This window comes from Diadema antillarum, unplaced genomic scaffold, assembly GCF_040938485.1.
Source record: "Diadema antillarum isolate AM-2024a unplaced genomic scaffold, OU_Dant_1.0 scf00000112, whole genome shotgun sequence".
NCBI lineage: Eukaryota > Metazoa > Echinodermata > Echinoidea > Diadematoida > Diadematidae > Diadema > Diadema antillarum.
In genome coordinates, this window is record NW_027271001.1 from 2,775,429 (window position 1) to 2,791,351 (window position 15,923).

Here is a 15,923-nt window from a genome sequence, read left to right on the forward strand (position 1 = left end):
TCACGTTGTAATCCAATCAACGGGTGAATTTGATTAATGACCTTCTGATGGCCATGTCCACATTAGGACAGTCTCAACAAGAGGCGCAGATAATTGTTTATTTGGTATGGGATACATGCAGGCATCTACTGTATACCATACTTACGTGCGGCCTTAGGGAGTACGACTTTCGTTAACTTTTTCAATACCGGTACTTCTCACACTTTCCTTGAAGAGTTGTTGACGTTGTAGGTGAATGCAAACTTTGATATAGAACTTTGCTGACACAAGTTGTGTGCAATAAAACTCGAGTACATGGTATGAAGATTATAGTGTACTTAAAAAACAAAACAAAACACACACACACTCAACCCAACACTCTAAATAATTGGAAAACAAGTCTATTTTCATTTTCTTTGTTGCACTGTGTCCCTGTGAATTTTGTATATGTGTACACACACACACACACACACACACACACACACACACACACACACATTGTATGTCTAATAGTTTGTTTATACACAAGAAAGAAGTAAAAAGAAAGAGAGCAAAACGTGAAGCTGACTTGGTAGGACTTGAAGACTTTACAAGTAGAGCTAAAAAATGGCCCGGACCCATTTGGAAATGAAAGTAAAAGAAATTTATGTAATGAATTAAAATTCTTTTTTTTTTTAAATTTTAAAGTAGATGATGATGAGATGATGTGTCAGATTTTGAATAATGATGCATTAAATGGTATGTATCTGCAATATATAATTATATGCTTTTGGAACTCAGTCAAACCTGTCTATAGCAGCTACTCAAGGGAGACGAAAAGAATGGCCGTTATAGACAGGTGGCCACTATAGACAGGTTGTCCGACATTTTGTGTGTATTGCACACATGAACATACGTGTATTATCGTTGTGTATACATGCACACACATCTTTACATTATATACACATGTTCCATGCATTGATCGAGTTGTCGCACAGTAGCGTGTGTACAGCAAGTGAGCTGCACGCCTGAATGACAGTTGACTGCAGCAGTGGCAATCACTGTACTGCTAGCCACAAAAGCAGAAAGACATGCTAAATTATCAGCTTCCCTATGGCCCGTACGGGTCTGTGGCCACTATGGACAGGTTATAATCTACCACGGGAAACAAAATTGGTGGCTGCTGGGTTAGACAGGTGTTCGCTATGCACGGGGTCTTTAAGGTGGCTTTTCTCTCAGGGATTTTTCAGTGGCCGCATACAGCAGGTGGCCACTATTACTTTAAGGCAGGCATGCAATATAAATATAAACTGTACATGTATACAATATCAAATGGGTGCCACCTCCATTCTATGAAATTTAAGATAAAAGAGCTGTGGCAGAATAAACAAAGTTTTGCACTGTTTTTGCATGTAAGTATGCATGGATTTGTCATTTTTGACACACTTGCATTATAAACCGAGGTTGTTATTGGTCAAGGATGACTTGGAATCTGTAGATCTCCTGTATTTTCTAAACTTCAGAATGCTTTTTGTGGTTTTTTTTTTTCACCTTATCTATGGTTTATCCATAAATTTCATTTATCATATTTTGTAATGTTGACATATGTACGTACATGTATATCTTATGTAAAAAAATAGCATTTACAAGTTTTGTTGGAGATGGGAAAATGAATGAATGAATGAACAAATCGGTTGATAACTATCAGAATGAAGCAGACTAAGAAGTACTGGACATAGCATTTCCATTACTCTGTGTTAAAGCTGCTTTTGTGCAAAAATGCACAAATGGATGGAAGCAAATGTGCAGAAACTTTTGAAATGCTTAGACTTGTCTGAAAAGTATGTAATCACTCAAAAAGTCATTTTTAAATGTTGAAGCGTTTGTACAGTGTTTGTACATTATATTGCATACACTACATGTGTGCATCATTCAACAGCCTGAGTAATGATATGCAATATGATCACACATAACTTAAAGTTTATGCCACTTGAAAGTCATACAGGTTATGAAGATATGATCAATACTTGGATATCTCAAAATCACAAGATAACACGAAGATGATATTAATTGCGTGAGTGAGTGCAATGAAAAGCTTGTTGCAGTTAAACTTAACTAAAGTCATATGACATGACCATGTTCAGTTTCATGTAACTTGTTCATGTAACTTTTTCTGATGTTGTGTTCGCACAATTTTACAGAAAGAAAAAGTAATTACATTAAAAAAAGAAAGAAAGACAGAAAGAGAGATTTTGACAAACCATGCAGTGGATGATGTGCTACTATAGCATCGCAGTACCGGGTACATAATAATGTACAACTGTACCGGGATATCTGAATCCTACAATCCTTTTTAAGTTCTATGCTACATGTACTCTTGTACATTGGATGTATGTAAATGAAAGATGTGCTACTAAAGTGTAGAAAGCAGTGACAATGTCAGTGTGTAGTGGAGACTGGACAGTGTCTTCATCCCATGTACTGTATTGTGCAGCCTCGAGGAGAGAAATTAGCCGGCACACTGCCCTCTTGTTGCCGCTGAACTCTGACATTTTGCACAGTTGCCCTGGTTCTGTGGTCGATGACTGACTCTCATCAATGACAGGTTATGGGTTCAAGGCCGATGAAATGATAAGAGACAACGCAGGAGGGAATCGAGGGCTGCAAAGCTTTACTTCATGAGATTTTGAGGTGCCTTCTTTTGCAGACAAGTTAAGAAAGAAGGGTTGGTCAGAAGAAATCTAATTTACCATAATTGATGATGAGCCAGTGACTACCCTGATGATTAGATCAAGTGCAGATTCTTTCTTCATGTGCACTAGAAACAGCTGCTGAAGTCTTGCCGGTGGTGCCTTTAACAGTGCACGCAAAAAGGGGTCATTTTTTTAAAGAGTTTGCTCAGGAAGCAAAGAACTTTGTATGAAAAGTGTTCATGAAAAATTAAGGGCATCCTGACTCCAGGTTTGAGTTTACTTTGACTTTGGGAAAGATAGAGTACACATTCACCTACATAGTTTGAGGCATCTACTACTGCAGATGTACAGAGGAAGAATTTATGTATCTCCTTTACAATGTTATCATTGTTGTATCATCTGTGACTCTTGTGCATTGTCATATAAAGGATATAATTGTTTTTGAATTTTTATCTGAAATCACATGAATTTATAATGACTATTAATTTTGAAGCAAATGGGGGAATTGTGTGGCATATGTATCACCTCATCTATAATGTAGATTTGCATGTTTATGTATGACTGCCACTGATACTAATATTCTGTGGAAATGTGTGAACTTTTGTAACTTTTGTAATCTGAAATTATCAGAGTTAACATGATTATGGAGTAAATCTTTAGTTGATAGTGTTTGAATCATGCTGCCATAGTGAGAGTATTTTTTGTTTAAAGGGTCATCTTTTTGAGGGCTACACACACATGGTGTCTCCGCAGAGCTTTCTCCCTCATTTACTTCACCATGCAAACCTTCAAGCAACACATATTTTTGTTTTGTTTTGCTTTGTTTTGTTTTAACATCAATTAAACCTGTGTTCTTGTAAAGAGCTATTCGATAGAAGAGGTACAATATTACCCAGATATATATATTATATATTATAATATTATAATATTACCCTGAGCACCCATTCAACCTGCTTGCTTTATGCAGGGAGTACATGTACACTGTGTTGTTTGTGGCTTTGAGATGGAGGCAAGTCAGAAGTTGCTCATACAGTAGGAGTACAAAAGAATGAACATAAAGTGATTTTAAGCAGTAGAAGCCACAAATATTGCCAGGAGTTGTTACTTCATGATAGAGGCAAAGTTTGTTTGCCATGGCTGTAATTCTTTTTGCTGTTCAACTGTAAAACCAGAAATATTTGCATCACAAAACTCCTGTGAATTGGTGCTGACGGCCTTTTTTGCGGCATGAAATTTTTGAGAATTGCCACTGGCATGCAGTGCTGATTGTGTAGGCAAAACCTTCGCATGCATATGTATCACTTTTGTGAATCCTGGCTCCCCGTAAAATTTGTGAAAGTTTCATGCTTGCAAAAATTTCGGGTTTTACAGTACTCCAGCTGTGTGTTCATGTCTCATTGGTACAAAATGTAGTTTGTTGAAGTTGGAAGGAAACTTGTACACATTATTTGAGGATTAGCTATACGTTTTTTTTACCTTGTATTTATCTCTATTTTACGTAAAAGGATAGATAAACAAGAGGTGCTTTTTATGAAAAGTAGAATAGGTCATTGATTCAATATTTTTTTTTTTTTAAATTTCAACTTTGTACAATATACAGTTTAACATGTACAATATGTACCATGGTGTCCCTTGCTTCTGGGCAACTGCAAAGTTTTATTCCTGTTTAGTAGGTGTCATTTTCATGAGATTCTATGCTCAACCACTACATTTGTATCATAAAATGGTGAATATTGGATATTTGATTGTCAGTATAAATTGAATTTGACAATACAGCTAGTTTGACAGGAGGTGGCATTATTAACCTGCAACTATCATCCCATCATGTGCCACGCTGATGGTGAGACAAATCTTCCAGTGCCGCGCCGTGTTTGTCTGCAAATAAGTCCCATCGGCAAATTGTTGTATGTTTGATCAGGCCAATGATACGAGTTTGGAATTGACTATGATGGGTTGATTTCTCCTGAGGTACATTCACATCTCAAACAGATCTTGGGGGTGGGTGTGTAGTCTTGCTGACAGACCCACGTGTGGACTCCACACCCCATCTCATGTACCTATTTAATGTAGGAGATGCACCAGGACAGTGCCCAAAAAAGCCTTCAATAATAGCTGCATGTAAATGCTAATAGTCTTTTCAATCTTTTGTTTGATTGTATAGGAACATCATGTGTGATGTAATCATGATATATAAAGAATTCTTGAAATGTGTCTGGTGATGGAGACTACAGTGATGAAGAACAGTCACTTTTACAGACAACACCCCCAGGTGACTTTGATTAGAATGAAATTTTCAAAAGACTCCACGGAGAACAGAGGGTTGTCTGCATTGTGTGAATAGATCGCACATCACATAAAGAAATTTTGTAATTGATTAGGGACCTGGGAGAGGGTGACATTTTACTGCAATCTTCTTTTCGGAAATTGATGGACTGAGGAAACATACTTGACAGGATACATGCTGCTTTATGAGTGGCTGTCAGTGCAGAATGTGCAATACCGTATTCATTTGCTTTTGTTTGAAACATGTGCATTATATCAAAATTTCTCTGTGTTTTGTGACTGTGGGAAAGTGGAATGAGGGGTCAAATCCAATTTGCTGCATATTTTTTAATTCTTAATTTTATTTTTTTATTTCTTAATTTTTTTTTTTGAAGACAGCATTTGTTAATCTGGGACATTTGCTGTTTGGAATGAAATGCTCTCTTGCAGCCAACTTGGAAGTGAAATGATACAAGATTTGATCATATGCTCAGTGGTTTTTACCATATATTCACTGTCATTTATTTATCTATATATTTTATATGTATGTAATTATTTATTTATTTATTTGTTCATTCATTTCTTTCTTTTCTTTTGAGGGGGGAGGGGAGAGACATACAGACTTCAGTGGAATGTGATTGTGAGAAATCATTAAAAAGTTAAATTGTATTTGTCTATGTACATGTATATTCAGATTGGTGTTGCCGATGTGTGTGGCTAAAACCATTTTTTTTTTTTTTGCCACTGTGATTTTAATGTGTGGAGCAACATTGCTATGGCTTGAGTAATCCATCATGCTTTATCCTAGCATCTACTTCATTGCAAGTTCTAGAAGACCTTGCTGCCCCAAAGTTAAGATGAATCACTCTTGACGTAAAAACTTGAATGTGATTGGATGGATTCGCAACTTGGCATTATGCATTCGGCAGGCAAATTATCCGAGACATATTGTGCAGAAAAGTTGTCCACCAATGTCCTTGTGAGGCAAATATAGTCCATTGTGAGTTTTCACATAAATGTCGTTTGGGGCCACGTCTATATACTGTACTTTATTGTGGGGCTTCAAGGAAGTCCATATTTGATATCCTTTGCTCCCATGTCATGCAAGGTAGTGCTCAGTGTATCCTTAATCATCGGCCCCATCACTTTAAGCAAGATAGAACTAAACATTTGTAAATTCTGACAGCTTGTGTAGTTTGCTCGTGGGCAAATTCTATTTACACTCATGCAACTTACAATGCCGCACACTTGTTAAGTTTTCTGCAACAAATGGAATATTCGTAAACTGAATAGTAATAGACATAGACTGAAGGAGAATTTCTTGTGTTTCAACCAAACAAGAATAATTCGTCACCATCCCCAAGGCAATTAGGATGGGGCAATAATGTCATCACCTAAGAACTTTCCTGTGTGAAGAAAGATGTCATGAAATCAAGTTTGTGTGGTTGATTCCAATTGCCTTTTGATCTCATCAGTATCTTTATGCAATCCTGCAGTGATTTGATGTGACTTTTAAGAAAAAAAAATCATGTAAAATAGGAAATGTAGTGGATATTGATATGTGCACTGCAGGTCAAGGAAAAGCTTCTTGACAACAACACTATCACCTCATTGTATAGATCTGGAAATCATGTGATTGTGACCGTATCATGAATTACATTGAACATTAACATTCTGCAACTTTTTTAATGTTTTGTTTGATCTTATTGGAACTTTACTAATTCTGTTTGTTACAGTCAACTACTTGTACTTTACTTCAGACTCTCTCCAGAGAGAGGGTCCTTCCCCTTCTTTTGCTGCAAGTGTAACATGTGCTTTGTCAAGGTTGTATTATCAGAAACAAAAATAACCAAAGCATTTATTGATCTATGTTTTTCTCCACTGAATACTGAAGTTGAAATGAGTTAGCCTCATTCAAAAGCTGTGTTGTGTATTTTGTCCCTTTTCTAATTCCACCGAATAAAACAAGACTCAGTAAACTGTCGATACAACAATTTATACTCTCAAGTTTATACACTACATGAAGAGCTTCACTATAAATGGGGGAAGGGGTACTAAGTTTGGTAACATTCAACTATTTACCTCCTTCAGTTTAAGCTTGTTTTCCCTAGTTTTCAACTAGAAAAAGAAATAAAAAATCAGGCTGGACCACAGGCCTGGGAGAGGTGTCTACAGATTTGATTACACGAAGGAGCCAGGCTTTCAGACAAAGTGGCAATTGTGTCAGTGCGTTGCATCCGCGTGCTCCACTTTGAAAGATTTACAGAGTGCACGCTTTATCTGTCACAACAGTTAAGTAGGTGTATGCTTGCCCCCTTTTCTGTCATGAGATGAATTTCATACATAATGGTGCAGAATCTGTGTGTAAATCTTGTTTTTCCACTGATCCTTGGCTTACAATTGTGGGTGATATTAGTCATGTATTATAAACAATTTTTCCAATTTTACCCTTACATCAGACATTGTAATGTACTATTTAAATATGTTAACAAGGGAATATCCCATTTGTTGTAGAAATTTGTTCCAATTCAGTCAATTTGTTAAGACATAAATGTATTGTATGTGACCTGCTAAAATCCTGAACATTAAATCTTTAGCATTAGGATTTTTTCAACAGTGAATTGTCCAGATTCTATGTTTTCCATTGATTCACAGTTTGTCTTACTTTATTCCCCCATAGAATTTACCTCAGAACTGAAGAAAACCAGCCACCAGATGTAAGCAGTTTAGAGAAAACAGACTTTGCAGATAAAATACAGTCAAGTATGCAGAAGCTTATACCCCTAGAGTTCAGTCACTCATGCATTTTTGGCCAGCTCCTGGCCCGTGCTAATTTGGCCCGCACCAAGCAGTAAAAATTGCATTCAGTAACTATAGCAGAGCCGTGCTACTCTTACGATGACCCATTCACAAACTCCGCCACGTAAGGGATAACTACCTTGGTATCTGAACGCGCGCTCTGGCAGAAGGCACGGCCAGGTAACTGTGACCTTTGACTGTGCAAGGAATTTTGGCCCGAGCCTGGCGCTGCTATCGTTCATGAACTCTTCAATTGGCACCAGGTCCGAGCATGGCCTGCGCCTGGTACTAGCTTCAGCAGCGCCAAAATAGCCCGCTCTTGGCGCGGGCCACTTTGGGCCACTTTGGCCCGACCCATTCATAAACTAAAAATTTTACAACTTAGCTCGGGCCTGGTCTGAGCCAGAGGAGTTACTGAAAGGAGTATGAGATACTCCAACAGAATAGATATCACCAAATTGACAGTTTTAAGAAAAAACATACCCCAAACTTGCATTCCAAAACATTCATATACTTTGACATATGAGATGGAAGGTTGTTGAGCGCCAAACTTTTGATTTTGAAGTGAACCTTAAAGTTTGTATAGTTCTCACCTGCTGTAGATCACCTCATTTGTTCTTTTTCTGGGCTTTAAGGTTTGTAACTTTGTAAGTATAATGTCCTCAGTTTTCAACAGCAACAGTAGCAGCAGCAACAACAACAACAACAATAATAACAGCAATAACAACAACAACAGCAACAATAACGTCACAAAACCAGCTTAATTGTCAATGTTTCAATTCACAAATTACAGAAATAAATACATGTCTGAGTTAAGATTGGTGGTCTTTGGCAAATTGAATGCATTATGAGTAAGTTCCCAGAAGAAAATCCATGAATTTTCAATGCATGTAGTTAAACTTGCCTATCACATGCCATCTGATTTACTGTCTATTGCAGTGTAGGCCTACATTAGATACGATTGTATCTAGGCCCTGTCCTTCCTTGTGCTCTGTGGATACTCCCTGTGTAACAATCCCAATACTGGGCCTCTTCTGCCGTGACCTTGATTCTTCAAAAGGGAAAGAGCCAACTTGGACTAATTCCAATAATTCTCTTTTGCCCTGAAATGTGTGCACCTCAGATTGCAGGTTCAACAGCGGCAAATGTGTTGATATTGCCACTGCAGGTAGAGATACCAAAAAGTTTGCTCGGCATCAGAAAAGATTAAACGTGTACAGTGTTTGATAAGAATTGCAGCATTCTAAATGTGGACTTCTTTTACTGTGTGCCATTTTACAAACATTTACTCATGGGCATTCTGTCATGAGGGTCAATGTTATATCTGCATGTGCTTATCTGTAAAAAGGCTGATCCTCTCAAATTGTCCTTCAACAAGTCCCTTATTTGCTCACACAGAAGGCCTACTGCATGAAAAAATCTGGCATACATCCACTGTAGGCCTACATAGTAAGGTTACTTGGTTACTTGAATGATCATAAATGCCTGTTTCCTTCACACAAGTTTTCTATATAGCAGACATTTTCTTCCCTTGTCCTTGCTTGCAGTATAACTGGTGTTTTTTCAGAAATTAAGAAAATTCAGCTATGGACATTGAATATCACATGTAGGGAGAATTGCTTACAAGTACAGCTGTAATAAGTGCGCAGTAAGCCAAAAACATGTATTAGCATGGAAGCTTAAAGGAAAAGTTCACCTTAGTATATGTGTGGATTGAGTGAATGCAGCAATATTTCTAGAACACATCAGTGAAAGTTTCAGGAAAATTGGACAATCTGATCAAAAGTTGTGAACTTTTAAGGTTTCAGTGCTGCCATTGCTATTGAGAAGACTACTACAGTTTGTGATGTCACATGCATGAATGATGTAAAGAAAATGTAAATAGAAAGCCACAAAGTTATTCTTTTTGTTGAAAAGTACACATTCCCTAGACTTGCTACTGATGTACAGTGTATGTTATAGGGTTCATTCCCCTGCCTTCTGAAAGAGGTACAGTTGTAAGTCAAGTGCTCTTTTATTATGCGAGAAAAACGAAAATATGTTGAATTCTTTTTATGTTCTCTCTAAGGTCTCGTAAAGGGACTGTACAGTAGTGGTTGAGGTGGGGATTCATGTTTTGAACATTCCTAAGTGAGATAATGAGAAACCTCTTATGAAATATGAAAGAGCATGTGATTTTAAGAAGGATTCAACGTTTATTTGATGAAAATTGGTTTTCAAATGGCTGAGATATCCCCCAAAATAATAATAATAAAAGGCGACATACCCCACCTTTATTAGGATCTCTTTGTTTCACCTTGTTTTTGGATATCTCGGCCATTTCAAAACCGATATTCATCAAATAAACTTTTGATACACCTTAGAATTGCATGCTCTTTGACATCTCATAGAGTGGTTTCTGAATATCTCGCAAAATGTTAAAAGCTAAATCCTTACCCCGACCAGAACTGTACACACCCTTTAATATCGTTCCAGGCATATGACATCACAAACTGTAGTAGTCTTCTCACCCAGCAATGGTGGCACTGAAATCTTAAAAGTTCATAGCTTTGGAACAGATTGTCTAATATTCCTCAAACTTTCACTGATGTGTTCTACTAATATTGCTGCATTCACTCAATCCAAGAAGGAGAACTTCTCCTTTAAATGTGCTGCAAAAGGCAGCTTGTTGAAACTAACCTTGGAGCCTATTTATTAGGATGAGAAAATGAGAAGGCATATTGGTAAAAGTTCCTCAAATCTTGCTCAGAAGTTGAGAAAGTGCCTCATCAAAACTTGCCAAGTTGCCTTGTTGTCTCTACATGGTGTCCAGGCGAGATTTGAGGAGTTGCAGTCTTGCCTTGTTATCATGAACAAAGCACCTGTATGAGTTTTATCTTCTCAAATACTCTACTTAAACAATAGGGCATCTCTAGGCGAGTTTCAGCATAACTCTCTTTCTCAAGTCGTTGTCCTAAAGTGCCTATATAAGTGCGGACAGGTCACCTTCCTGTCTGAAAGAAGGGTTCCAGGTAAGTTTCAACAAGTTGCCTTCTTGCTGCAACTTCTAGCTTTCATATGTGGGTAATTTGACAGATTTAGCAAACTGCCTAAAACAGACTAGTTTCTTGAAATGTTGATTGGGTTCATGACAGATTTCAAGCCCTATGCCAAATAATGACATTTATAATTTTACAAACTTTTGCAGTTAGATGTCTGTTTCGCTGCCATATTAAAATCTGGCCCTGAAAACAAACATTTTGACTCTTGGCTGGGGACACTTCAGGCATATTATAGGTCAGATGTTCTCTATTGTAATGACATAAAAATTGAAACTTTAAACTCGTTATCTCATAGTTCTGACATTGACACTGTGTCATTATTATCAATGAAAAGATCAATGAAGATCATAATAGTCATATTCTTCCTCTGTATGCATGAAAGACAACCAATCACATTGAATATAAACAGCATGGAAACCTTCAGAGACAATATCCACAGTAGAACAATGGCACAATTGTCCTTCGAACTCATCAGAAAGACACATTTTTAAAGTTATGTCCCTCCTTTTGTGAAGCCTGCCAGCTACCAGTATCGGTTTCATGCTCCGACAAGTCAGAATGTGGAGTGTCATCTTTGCGTGGAACTATGAAGTTCACCTTTCGCTGGAAGTAGGTCTTTGCCAATTGGGAATTGTTGTTGTTGTTGTTGTCTCTCTCTCTCTCTCTCCCCTCCCTCTCTCTCTCTCTTCTTCTTTTTCTCTTTCTCTCTCACTTTGTACCAGAAGGTGGAACAAATAATTGTCAATCTGCCAGTGCTGTTAAGTGAGGTACAATATTCCATTACGCTGCAGCTTGTGCTGCCAACTGTGCATGGAGCTTTGAGTTCACAGTATACCTACAATACATCCCAGCTGCTATGCCAAGACAGTCGACTGTCTACGACTTTGACTCCCGATATGATATAAAGACCTAGCCGAAAGTCAAGTAGAATTTCATTAGGCCTGCCTTATGGGGCTGCCTGTGTAGACACAACAGATTCCAGTCAGAGATAAAGGCACTATGATTCATACTGCATAATCCCTCCACATTGACCTTCTGATTTCAGGCCTAAATCCTCCCCCCTGCTTAAGTTTTTGGGGATGTCAAAAGTTTCAGGGTCTAAAACGGCACGTTCTTAGATATCTCTGCTCAGATGATATGGGCATATTGACTGTGCACACTCCAATAGGACTGTGTGTTTGTGTGTCTGAAGTCATGTTCAGCTGTATACATGTAGGTCACTATATAGTGAGATACATAGCTACACTGTGTAGTCCATAAGAGAGCAATGTGTTGAGTCACATGTCATTATTTTCTTTGAAGTGTGCAACTTTTATTCTTTCATTATGCATTAACACTTTTAACAATCATTTTACTTATTAAAACTTTTTTTCCATGCTGCCTAGCATGAATGGAATGGTAAGGCATTGAAGTGTAAAATATTCAAATGTGTACGACATCTTAATGCAATTATTTTCTAGATGATTGCGAATCATTAAAGAGATTTTTTTTTTTTTTTTTTTTTTTAGTATTGAAGAATTTTCTTAAAATCCAATGTGGCAAATCAAACAACTTAAGCTCTCAGTTTATCAAAGGCTAATGTAAGACTGGATTTCAACAACTATGCACAAGAGAAGTGGAATAGGTAAAAGAGCAGGTACATTGTACAACAAAAGGTATCACAACAGAAGAACATCCAAGAATTTGAAAATCTGGGTACAATGACCTGTTGAACAAGCTTTTCACTTTTATTCTTTTATTTCCATTCAATTTAGCTAATTGTATTTCCATAAATAGATTGTGACTCCCCTGACTGATAACAATGAATTCTGCAAGGTACGGTCTGCATTCCACATTCAACAAGGGTGAAAATGCACAGGCTCAGAAGAAGGAAAGTTTGTTGGCCTGCAGATTGCCATGTGACTAACAGTCATGAATATAAATGTAATAATGATTTAGAGTGTATTTCACGTGGGAATGTGTTTTACAAAAGCAATACTCTGGAACTTTGTGAAACGGTTGATAAGCTCTGTATATGCAGGATTTGAAGGTGAACTTGATAAAAGCGTTCATGACTCGTATTTGTGTACACGTTGCTGTAGATGCTTATTTTGATAGCTACGTGTAATTAGGTGATGGGATATGTGTATTTGTGTGATGGGATGTATTATATATTAGTGGGAGGACGTAGGAAGTTTGGAGATCTATTATTAGAAAGACGCCGACTGGGTCATTGGAATGAATACAACAAAGCTCAATTGCTGGGAGAGCAATGTAGAACATACATGGTATTAAATGTGATAGGAAAATATTGTTATGATATGGGGGGTCAGTGTACAATGTAGGTCAAACATTACAATAATAGACTTTTTTTTCTGTATGTGCCTTTTCTAGTTGAAGATGGGTGGAAAAAGCAATGACAAAAACATCCTGAAACCCCACATATCTTCAGCAGGGAACACATCTGTGCATTTGTGATAATACATTTTTGTAGAGGGAGCTTGAAATTAATGATGTACATATTAAAGTTCTATGCTAGCTAGGTGTAGGGCTTAGCCAGGTACAGTGTATGTTAGAAAAAGAACTCTGTATTTTCATGTTGAAATACCATTTCGCTAAAACTACCCCTTCCCCTCCCCTCTCCCAGATCTTAAAGGCGTAATTTACCATTTACAAATGAAAAAAAAACCCAGCATTAGTGCTTTAAAATAGTTCTAAGATGTGAGTTAGGGACAGAAACAACCACTGTAAAATATTGAATATGTATTATCGATGTTAAGTATTGTTAAATATACAAAATGTGAGCAATAGTTATAATAGAGATGTTTCCAGACTAAACCGTCTACAGTTAATTGTTTATTAAGAAAAATACTGATATCTCCTTATATTTTAGGCTTTATTGCGAAAATCTTATGTGGTAGGATGTTTTGTGATACACCAGACCTACACATATGCATCAAATGTGATATCTTGAAAATTTTTAAAATCACTGCTCCCAAAGGTAAACTAGACCTTTAAAGAGTTATTCATGGTCAATGAATGTACTTTATTAAACCAGTATTCTCAAGAGGGCATTTTCTATGGCGTGGTAGGAGGTAGGGTGTGTGTGTGTGTGTGTGTGTGTGTGTGTGTGTGTGTATGGGGGGGGGGTATTTTGGTAAGGAAACCTTATCAGCTGTGACTGCATATACCAAAGGCCCATGTGATTTTACCACTGATCATGAATTTCTTGGTTTGGTGGGGGTGGGGGGGGGGGGGGGGGTGGAGTGGGGTGGGGGCGGGGCAGAGAATCTTACCAGCTCAGACTACTGAAGACCCACTTACTGATGGTCTCGGACAATAAGGAGGTCCAAGTGACAGAAGAAGGAGACAAATCAGCGGCATGATGTCTGAGTCATGCCAAGAAAATGAAGTTTAAATGCAGCATTGTCGTTTTTCATTCCCTTTAATACTGAGTGCTTGTCTCCAGTGGAGTTTGAAAGCAAGTTCAGTTGTGACCGCAAGAAATAATTTTACTTCTCAAATTTGATTAGCAGTTCTGATCAATGGAAAAATCCTTTCAACAAAGTTTTGTACAATCCTATGTAAAAAACCTGTAATGCACAAGAAATTTTGTATAGAAGTCATATAAAAAATGCATAGCATTCTATAGCAAATTGCGATGCGATACCAGGAAAATTAGGTTCCCTGGACTATCGCCTATTGCCTTCTGTAGATACATTTCCACATTTCAAGGACTTCTGAGCACATATTTGTTGCTAACAGAACATTATACTGCCAGTGAAATTAATGAATATGTGATATTAAAGATCAATTTTTAATAATTAAGCCATATACATGTTTACGGCCAATGGAGGAATGCCAATTTGACTTAATCATATAATTTACAGAGTGAAGAAAATACACTGAGCAAGATGCCACTGAACAGTTCTGGGAATGTCTAAGCTGCATTTATATTATTTATGTTTTGTTTGTTTGTTGTTTAATTAGCAGAGTAGGTAGCAGCCCTGGAATATGAGAACTTTATGAAATTTGTCCTCATATCATCTTTTAATAATGCATTCTTATTGACTTTGTTTTAAATCACATACGTACATGTACATGTACATTGTATGCAGATGCGCCGCCCTTTATTCACCTTTTGAAAGATATGATTTCATAGCCTTGCCAGGTGGATCAAGAATTTTCCAACTCCCACTACTTTGATCTTGAGACTAATCTGACATGTCAGGGAAACTTAGGCAGACTCTTTGATCTGTTGCGTGAGTCATACCTTGTTTGAATTTGTCTACATAGTCACTTAATAGTCAGGTGGATGCCTCAGGGCTCTAGCATTTAAAGGGAAACACCACTCTAAGTGTAAGGATACTATTTTGTTTAGGAAGAAGGAAAAGCAAGTGGGACTGCTTCAATTCCATTAGAAATTGATTTATGATAAAGTTTTTAAGGTTAAAACTTCACATGATTTTAACACCTCAGTGATATCACTCTTTGTGACATGCTCAAATTAGATCAAATTATTGTGTCATTCCTTCACAAGTCTGCCATAAGTTTGTCCAGGAAAATGTACACATCAATGATTTGGGGGGCAATAATTTAGCAGTTGTGATCACCAATCCATGGAGAAGTCATCACACTTCAAGCCAAAGCCATGTCTATTCTGGAATGGCTTTGAGCAAAGGATGTATTAAAGCATTAATTGTAACAGTGTGTGGAGTATAGCTCTTTAGAAGACTTTTGTGGGCATAACCTCTCCACCCACTATAATCAGATGCAGCAAAGATGTCATCGCTGGAAAAACCTTCAGATGGTGTCATGCACAAAAATGTCATATATACTCAAGATAATCATGTTTGTTGTTGATAATTCAGTATCTACAAGTATAACCAACCCCTTGAAAGTTGTCTCTATTAGGTATTATGACACTATGAGGATTTGAAGCGAACACAACTTAATCCTTTTGATTTCATACCCCCCAAAAAAGAAGCAAATATGTGCACTACCATAGGAGAATTCTAAATTTAAAGGCACATGTGCTACATGTATGAAGGGGCTTTAAATCAGATTACATTTTGAGTGGAATAGTCCAGTAAGCTAGTGTATGACTTGTCAATGTACACCTGTGTTAGAAAAGGAAAGATTTCAAGCCCGAACTTCGTTCATGTGACTTACCCTCATACCCTCCCCCCCC

General features: G+C 37.4%; 1 protein-coding gene across 1 annotated transcript in view; it reads left to right on the forward strand.

Moving 5' to 3' along the window:
* Nucleotides 1-15,923, forward strand: part of LOC139719624 (uncharacterized) — a 233,238-nt gene that overhangs the window by 11,591 nt on the left and 205,724 nt on the right. The window lies entirely within an intron of this gene.